Consider the following 8,967-nt stretch of genomic DNA (forward strand, 5'->3'; position numbering starts at 1 on the left):
TGGAATTTTAGAGAAGACATATCAAAGTACCGTAAGAAGAAATTTCAGATTTAGAAGGTCTCAAATTTCAAATATATATAAGGACAAAGGTAAACCATCCAGATAGTCTACAAATCAGGGTTTTGAAAGATGTGTAACTTATAGTTAACATAACTTTTGATTAGAAGATCCATTTTGGTGATTCAAAATTTTTGATAAAGAGGAAAAAGTGGAACATTATATACTCACATAGCTCCTAATGGTGCCTCAAAAGTTTCTTCACAATTTAAAACTCTAGAAATCTCATCCATGACTCATGAAGAAATAAAAGATGTCTAGTATCAAGTATCCAATTTGGAATCTCAGTTGTCGCATATGGAACAAAGAATGAAGGAGAAAAAGGAAGAAATGAAAATTTTCAAGAAAGAAATACAAAAATCAATGATTGAAAACAAGGAATAAATAGAAAAAAATACAAATTGTGTTATTACAAAATCTCCCTAAAAGGGATATGGAGATACAAGGAAATCATGAGCATAAGGAGAAGCATGGTTTTGAGACTCAATCACATATGAGGAATATTTTATCACAATTGGAGAGCACAAATATTGAAGCATGGAACCATAATCATGACTTTTCAATCTAAGATCCACAACATCAGAGCTTCCACTTACCACCAAGGAACCACTTCATTTTGAAAATCAATATGAGGAAGTTTGATAGTAATTATCCTATAGCATGGATATTCCAAATGTAGCAATAATTTGATTTAAACTAAGTGACAACCTTACAACAGGAAAATATGATAGCCATGTATTTATAACAAGATCAATTTTTATGATGTCAATGGATTTGTCAAATAAAAAAGGATTCTATTGTATCTTGGCCTATTTTTACAAAGGAATTGATAACACATAATGGAGATATTAAGAAAAATACAATATTCAACAATTCTAAAGGTTTAGCCTGAGGGTAAAATAAACTTTATAGGATAATTTTTTAGACCTCTTTATAGGAAGTTTAAAGGAAAACATCCAACATGAGGTGTGTCTCTTTGAACCTAAATCCCTAGAGCATAATTTTAGTCTAGAAAAGAAAGTTGAAAATAAAAATATGGCTACTAGAAAATTGGTTATTGATAACTATAGAGAACATCATGCTCCCTCTCCTAAACTGAAAAGGTTTTGTTATGTAACCAAATCACAAAAAATAAGAAGAGATAGATCAATGAATTGAATATAAGCCTGTTCGAGGGGGAAACCTCATTTTACATCACATAAATGAACAATTATTGGATGATACAAAAGATAAGACCTCCTTGGTATATATAGGAGTCTAAAGGGTCAATATATAATAACGTCCTACATAAAAATGACAATAACGACACAACAATAACAATACTGAGATTTATTGGGCACAACAATAACAATATGGGGGCTACACTAGTATTATAGGGACTTAACATGACCCTCTCCTTCAAAAAAGTGTTGTCCTCAACATTTGAGTAGTTATGGATGCTTTTGTATAAAATACTCTTCCTCCCATGTGGAATCTTTAGCAGGTAAGTTCTTCCACTTAATGAGATACTCTGAAATTGATCGACTTTGTAGCTTCCTGGTTCTTGTTTCTGTGACTACTTCAGGCTCCAATATGATTTTTCCTTCCTTGTCAAGTTATAGAGATATTGTTTGAACTGTAAGCTTGTCATCTATAACCTTCTTTAAACATGAAACATGGAAAACTTTGTGTACTCAGAAAGATGCAAGCAACTCCAATTTGTATGCCATAGTACCAATCTTTTGCAACACCTTATAAGGACCATAATACTTGGGTGACAATTTATTATCTTTATTAGCTTGCTTGAGGAAATTTTTTTGTATGGGTTTAGTCGTAAAAATACACTTTCCCACGTCAAAACTTATTTCACTATGTTGTTGATATGCCTATTGTTTCATTTGATTATGCACCAAAGTCAGGTTATCCTTTAAGAGTTGGAGAAATTTTTGTTGATGCTCGATGTGATATTCCACTACTTGAACCTCTAAGACCAGATGTTATGTAACCAGATCACAAAACATAAGAAGAGATAGATCAACGACTTGAAAATAGGCCTATTTGAGGGGGCGGCCTCCTTTTACATCACATAAGTGAACAATTCTTGGATTATACAAAATACAAGACCTCCTTGGTATATATACGAGTCTAAAGGGTCACACTATAATAAGGACCTACATAAAAATAATAATGTAAGGGCGAAAAATTAAAAATAGTAGGATTCTATGGGGCACAACAATAACAATATGGGGGTTACACTAGTATTATAGGGACCTATTGTAGCTGCTACAAAAACAACCAAAATTTTGGGCATATTCAAAATTCTAGGCCCCCCTCCACTCACCTCAATCCATTAGGGTTTTGGTTAGGCTCTTGACTGGTTACTCTCCCCGTGACCCTTCTTGTCAAATGCTTATGAGGTGCTCACTCATGCATTGCACATTGCATCCATGTGGCATGTTTTGTCTCAACTATAAACCTTACGATTGCATTAGGGTTTGGGGGTTTGTTGCTTCAGGGAGAATTGAGAGCCCAGGGACTTCGAAACCTATCCTCCTATAGTGTACATTGTCAATTAGTGGAGGCACTTGTGTGTGGATGAGCATGACCTTGATTTGGATTTCCTTATGGTTGACCTTATTAGGGTTTGGGAGAAACCCTAGTTTGTCAAAATGAAGGATTTCTTCATGTCTTAACATAATTCATATACCTCTGGGGTGCATTCTTATCAACATTATTGGATTAGGATAAGGATGGCTTAACATAACAACATTACCTTAGTCATTAATTTTATTAAAGACCAATCGAATTTGTAGGGTTGTTTGATCGCAAGACCAATGCATTGCATTTTTTCATGTGAAAGTGGGTATTAGGGACATGTTCTTTTGAATTGTTTAAACCTTATATTAATATATTTCTTGAAGATTATACCCATGTTTTTATGCACCAAAGGTTGTAGTACTATAATCATTAAACATTGTCATTTGAAGCCTTGTGAATTAATTTACATTGTAATGTGGCCTCCAGGTCAGAACCTAAAGGAGGAGAGAATTGTTCTAGAAGACATATACTCATCAAATTCATGAATCACCTACTTTGGGCTTTTCATAACATAAAAGAATGGAATCAAAATGATGCATGCAAGTGACTCATTAGAATGCATCGATTATTCCTTGAAAAAATGCACATGTGTTTGGAACTGCAAACAAGAAACAAATGGTAGTGCACTTGATTTGACACATGTATGAAGGAAAATTCTACATGAGGAGAGTGCAGGGGTCCTATTGCAAGAAGAAACTCATGACAAGCACATGATATGGAGACTTCTTCAACTAAGGGAAATGGAGCTCAACATGGAGACATTTCCATCATGGCACAAAGTAATGTCACTGACTTGAACAATGTTCGTACTTGGAGCGTTGATGCATCAATGATGAATATTGGTGAAATGGGTTCATGGGAGGATGGATTTGGAGGAAAAGGAGTAGGAGGCTACTCATATTTGTATGAGCCACTTTGGTGGGCAAGCATGATTACCATGATTGTTGGAGGGGTAGCCAACTTTGCAGCTTATGCTTTTGCTCCAGCTATCCTTGTGACTCCATTGGAAGCACTCAACATCATTGTCAGCATAGTTCTTGCACATATTATTTTAAGGGAGAAATTTACACATATTTGGAATTTTAGGTTGTGTTCATTGTGTTATAGGCTCAATCAAAATTGTTCTACACACGCCCCAGGAAAGGGATATTGAGTTTGTCAAGGAATTGCGGAACCTTGCTACTGACCCAACGTTTTGTTTTATGCATCCCTTGTGATAGAATTGGCTCTTGTTCTTATTTTCCACTATGTGCCACTTTATGGCCATATGCATGCTTTGGTCTACATCGACATTGGTTCTCTTATGGGATCTCTTTCGGTTAAGAGTGTCAAAGTGTTGGATATTCCTTTGAAGTTGACTTTTCAAGGATCAACTGACTAATATATGAAAAAACTTGGTTCTTTTCCATGGTGGTTAATACATGTATTATTACATAGGTGAATTATTTAAATAAGGACCTTGATACATTTAACACTGCAGTGTATCACATATTTACTATGTGATGTTCACAACACTTACAACCGTGCGATTACCATCGTGTTTAAGGATTGGGATAGACAAAACTCATCTCATATTGTGACTGAAATGTGTGGTTTTGTTACAATCCTTTCTAGCATTTTTTCCCATAAGACAAAGGATCTTGGCAATAATTTATCCTCAGGAATCAGGCTTCAAGATCTCTCTTTGTGTAAATGCCCTGGGGATGATGACTTCACATCTGAGGATTTCTCGCTTCGTCGGCAGGGTTCCTTTAAGGAAACCTAACGTTTTCATATGACATTCATATATTGTACAAAATAACAGGCATGCCCCATTATTTAATGAATATTTTTTTGCCTTAGAAACAGGTAATGGATACAATAGAAGTAATCTTCCATGGAGATGTTGAGCCTGTAAATGTATTAAGGAGAATCACATTGTTGTCTGGGTATGAAATCACATCTCCACATAGTTGTTGTTATTCTGAAGTTGTTAGGTCGCATCCCACACCCTCAAAACTTAACCAGAAGACACGAGACAACTTGAGTTGTGACTTAGCAACCCCTCCACAAGTCACGAAGTCGCACTAAGAAGCCCCTCATCCATACAATATGTGATCCTAATTATAATGTGGCTGTGCGACCTTTTCTGTGGTAGACAAGTCGTAGAATCACACTTGGGCAAGCCGATGGCCAGTCCGACCCACCCTCTACAGCAACTATTTGACTAACTACGTGGTGTGACTATGAAACCTCTAGTAAGTCGCATCTCCGCTGAGGTCGCATAGTCGCACCCCAGAAACGGCTAGAAGATGCGACCTCTTCTGGGGTAGGCAAGTCGTATAGTCGCGTCTGAAGAAGCTAGCAACTAGTCCGACCCATCCTCTTCAGCATGTTGAAAATAACAACAAGAAATGATAAAAATAGAATCCAAAATATTCCAATTTTAGTTTGTCCTTGAATTAAAATTGAGAATTAAAATTCGAATTTAGTTTCACCAGCGGCTTGAAAAATAATTAATTAATTCATCTTGAGTTAATTAGTTGGAGAAATTCAAGCTAGAAGTCTTTGTGAAGTCATGCAACAGTTATCCCTTAAATTAGGGAGATTATCCCTTAATTAAGGAGATAAGAGTGAGTTTTATTTGAGTTGTAATTAGTTAGCTCAGTTAATTGAGTTATGTCTAGTTAAATTAGTTCCAAACAGTTTGAGGAACTAATTGTGAGTTCAGTCAGTTAATGCATGCATGCATCAAACTAGTGTACTCCAGATAACTGAAGATTCTCTCATAAATAACTCATGCATGTCTATTCAAAGAAAGACCCAGTTGAGATTAAAGACAGGGACATTGTACTATTAGTTGCATGAGTTTTCCTATAAAGGAAACTCATCCATGCAGAAGGAACAAGATTCCTTGAGGATTGTACAGTTTTACAGGGTGTGAGATCAGTGTGAGTGATCAGTGTTACACTTGGCAATAGGAGGATCACCGAGAGAAACTGTGAAAGGAAATAGGAGGCTTGGAGGGTAGAGGAGAAGGTTTGTGAGAAGCCTTGTTTGCCTGTGAGCATCCAGTGACGGATTGTACTGAGAGCTGGATAGCTGTGAGAGCTAAAGCTATGTGTAATCCTGATATACTTCCACTTGTATGCTAATACAGATAGTGGGGTTTTTATCTGAGGCTTTCCCTAGAGTATTCTTATATGTTTCACGTGTATTGATTCTTCTTCTCTGTTATATGTGTTCTTCTTGATCTTGCTCAAATCTATTAAGCTTCCGCAAGTTTGATTGTAGAAGTAGATTAAGTATTTTGCTTTAGTTATATTGCATAATCAGGTTAATCTACAGTAAGAATTTCTACATGGTATCAAAGCAAAGGTTATCAGAGATGTGGACAATATACTGAGAAGAGAATTCGAAGTTTGAAGTTCAGGGTTGCAGGTGCAAATCGAATTCATCTCATACTTCAAGGTTGGTCAATGGCGTTCTATGGCTTGAGACTCGAGTATGCCTTGGATGGAAGCTCGAATTACATAGCATGGAAAGATCGCATGGAGGATGTATTAGAAGACAACGGCTTGAAGGATTTCATTAATCAAGAAATCCCAAAGCCAGGTTCAACTAATGCACAAGAGTTGGCTGAATGGAAGAAGTGTGTGGTGAGGGTAAGACAGATCATCCTTGAGGGAGTTCAAGACCATATTGTCTCGAGTCTCCATGGGAAGGACACTCCATATTCAATGTGGAAGACATTGAAGGACCTCTACTAGAATAGTAGCGACCAGAGGAAATTGGCGCTCAAGGACAACCTTCGAAGAATCAAGATGGAGAACGGTGATACTATTTCTACATATCTGAACAAGCTCACCACCTGTAGGGATGAGCTTGGAAGTGTGGGAATAACTACTGCCGATGATGATATGGTGAGCCTTTCTCTCACTGATCTTCCAAAGAGCTGGCATAACTACCAGGACTTTGTGAATGGAAGGGAGAAACTGTCGGATTGGGAACGATTGCGGTAAGATCTCATGCAGGAGGAGATCAGGAGGAGCACACGAGATTGTTCTTCATCCAAGGAGGATGAAGAAAATCTAGCCTTAGCGAGTAAGTCAAGGAAAGGGAAGGAGAAGGATTCTCATCCCAAATCGAATTCTTCTCATGGAGTTCATAAGCAGTACTGCACATCCATCTGTAATCTCCTTGATGATGTATGGCCCCAGCCAATGCATTTGAAAATTTCCTAGAAACTTCGTGAAATTGCTATCATAAAACATCACTGAATCTCCAATGTTGAAGGTGTGCTGCTTAATGTGGCGATCATGCCATGACTTTTCTCGAGCCTTCTACACCTGCTGATGAAAGCCTTCCAAGAAGCGATCTTCTTCTAACTCAAGTATCTACGCGAGGAGCTTTTCCATGGTATCCTGATCTACCATCTATGTGACTGCAACAATCCTCAAATTGGGCACGATGTACTCCATTGGAATTAGTGCCTCTTGTCCATAAACCATCCTAAACAATGCCTTTCCAGTCAATTTCTTACAGGTAGTTCTATATGCCCAAAGAATAGCTGGTATGCATACATCCCAATCATTCCTATTTTCATTACAAATCTTTGTCAAAGCACTTTCCATGATTTTATTAAAGGCTTCCACTGTACCGTTTTCTTGAGGATGATACAACGTGCTTTTATGATGATACATATAGAATTCTTCAAGCAGAGCAACAATTGTTTCATTTAGGAAGTGTGAACCCCTATCGCTCATCAAAATCTCAAGACAGCCAAACCGAGACAAAATGTATTCAAATATGAACTTGGCAGCTATATCCATGATTTAATCCTTCATGGGTTGTGCCTCAGCCCACCTAGTCAAGTATTTGGTCACTATAATGATGTATCATGCTCCTGTCTTTTTTCCTAGTGGGTGAATCGGTCCCACAAAGTCTATTGCCCATTTATTGAATTCCTGTAATGAAACTTGCGGGTTCAAAGGTAATTCATCCCTTCCTAATGACCTCCCCATCCTCTAACAAACATTGTGCACCCTACAATATTCCTTGGAATCCTTGTGCACAATGGGCCACCATATCCCAGCTCATAGGATCTTCTATGCAGTCACTCTTCTAGCATAATGTCCTCCAACAACTCCACCATGTGCTTCATTGAGGATACTTAGTCTTTCATAATCCAGTACATACATGTGCAAAACTCCAATTAATCCCATTTTATACAATTTCCTTGCAATGGAAGAAAATCCCACAACCCTCACTACCAATTCTTTCTTCTATTGTGTCATATACCCTTCAGGAGTTGTACCCATTTCCAAAAATTAGATCATATCTGCCAAATGTTCATCTGCAATGCGCACAACAAAGAGCTACACATCGACAATCCTTCATCAAGACTTGTAGGCTTGTCGCCATTCCCAATTTGCAAAAGGTGATCCGTTCTAGCATTTAATCTCCTTAGATTCACAACTAATTCAAAGTCATATTTTTGAAATAGCAGTAACCATCTACAAAGTCCCCACCCAACATAGGCTTGTTAACCAGGTACTTCAAAGCTGAATGATCTATGTACATTTTGAATTGAGCACCCAAAAAATAAGGCCTGGACTTCTGGAGTGCATATACCATTGCCAACCCTTCATGCATTGTGGTTGAATAATTATTTTCTGCCTTACTCATCTTTCTTCTTGCAAATGCAATTAGGTGGTCGATATCTCTTGCGCCTAGTTGGGTTAACACTTCTCCTAAGGCTATGCATGACACATCTACATGTACATTGAATTATTTCTTCCAATCGGGGAACACTAGAATAGGTGTTGTCACCATCTTTTCCTTCAATACATATAAGCTTTTCTGGCAATCATCATCCTAGCAAAATGTCGCATCCTTCTTCAATAATTTTTCCATGTGTGCAGTGATATGCGCATATGCCTTGATGAATTTCCTATAGTATCTTGCATGGACCTATTAGTGTTAGTCTTTCCAGCCTTCCTCCAGTGATCAAATGTGCTCTTACAAAGTGGTCTCAGAGTGTCAAGGTCAAATTTTGTCATTTCAAAGAGTCTTCAAGCAAAATTTGGTCACTAGGCATTAGGTCTAGGGTTTGCTTTCACTCCTAAAATTCTCCAAATGTCGGTCTATGTCACTATTCAGCTGAGTCTATCATCATTCATAGGGTTTTCATTATCATGTAAGTGTCTAATGAGTCATTTTACACCTTGTTCATGCTTCAGTTGTGCCTAGGCAAGGTTCATTTCCCTCTCCTAGGGTTTTGAAAGCTAATTTCCCTTGGATGGTCAAATCATTAGCAAAACTTGTATCCAGATGTTCATACACCTTCCCCTA

At 37.6% G+C, this 8,967-nt stretch overlaps 1 pseudogene; it reads left to right on the plus strand.

The window, feature by feature from the left end:
- Positions 1 to 3,349: 3,349 nt before the first annotated feature.
- Positions 3,350 to 4,399, plus strand: LOC149225017 (putative magnesium transporter NIPA4 pseudogene; annotated as a pseudogene).
- Positions 4,400 to 8,967: the final 4,568 nt, after the last annotated feature.

This window comes from Pinus tabuliformis, chromosome Q (assembly GCF_031772625.1).
Source record: "Pinus tabuliformis cultivar Carrire ecotype Pingquan chromosome Q, CPIR1, whole genome shotgun sequence".
Taxonomy (NCBI): Eukaryota; Viridiplantae; Streptophyta; class Pinopsida; order Pinales; family Pinaceae; genus Pinus; species Pinus tabuliformis.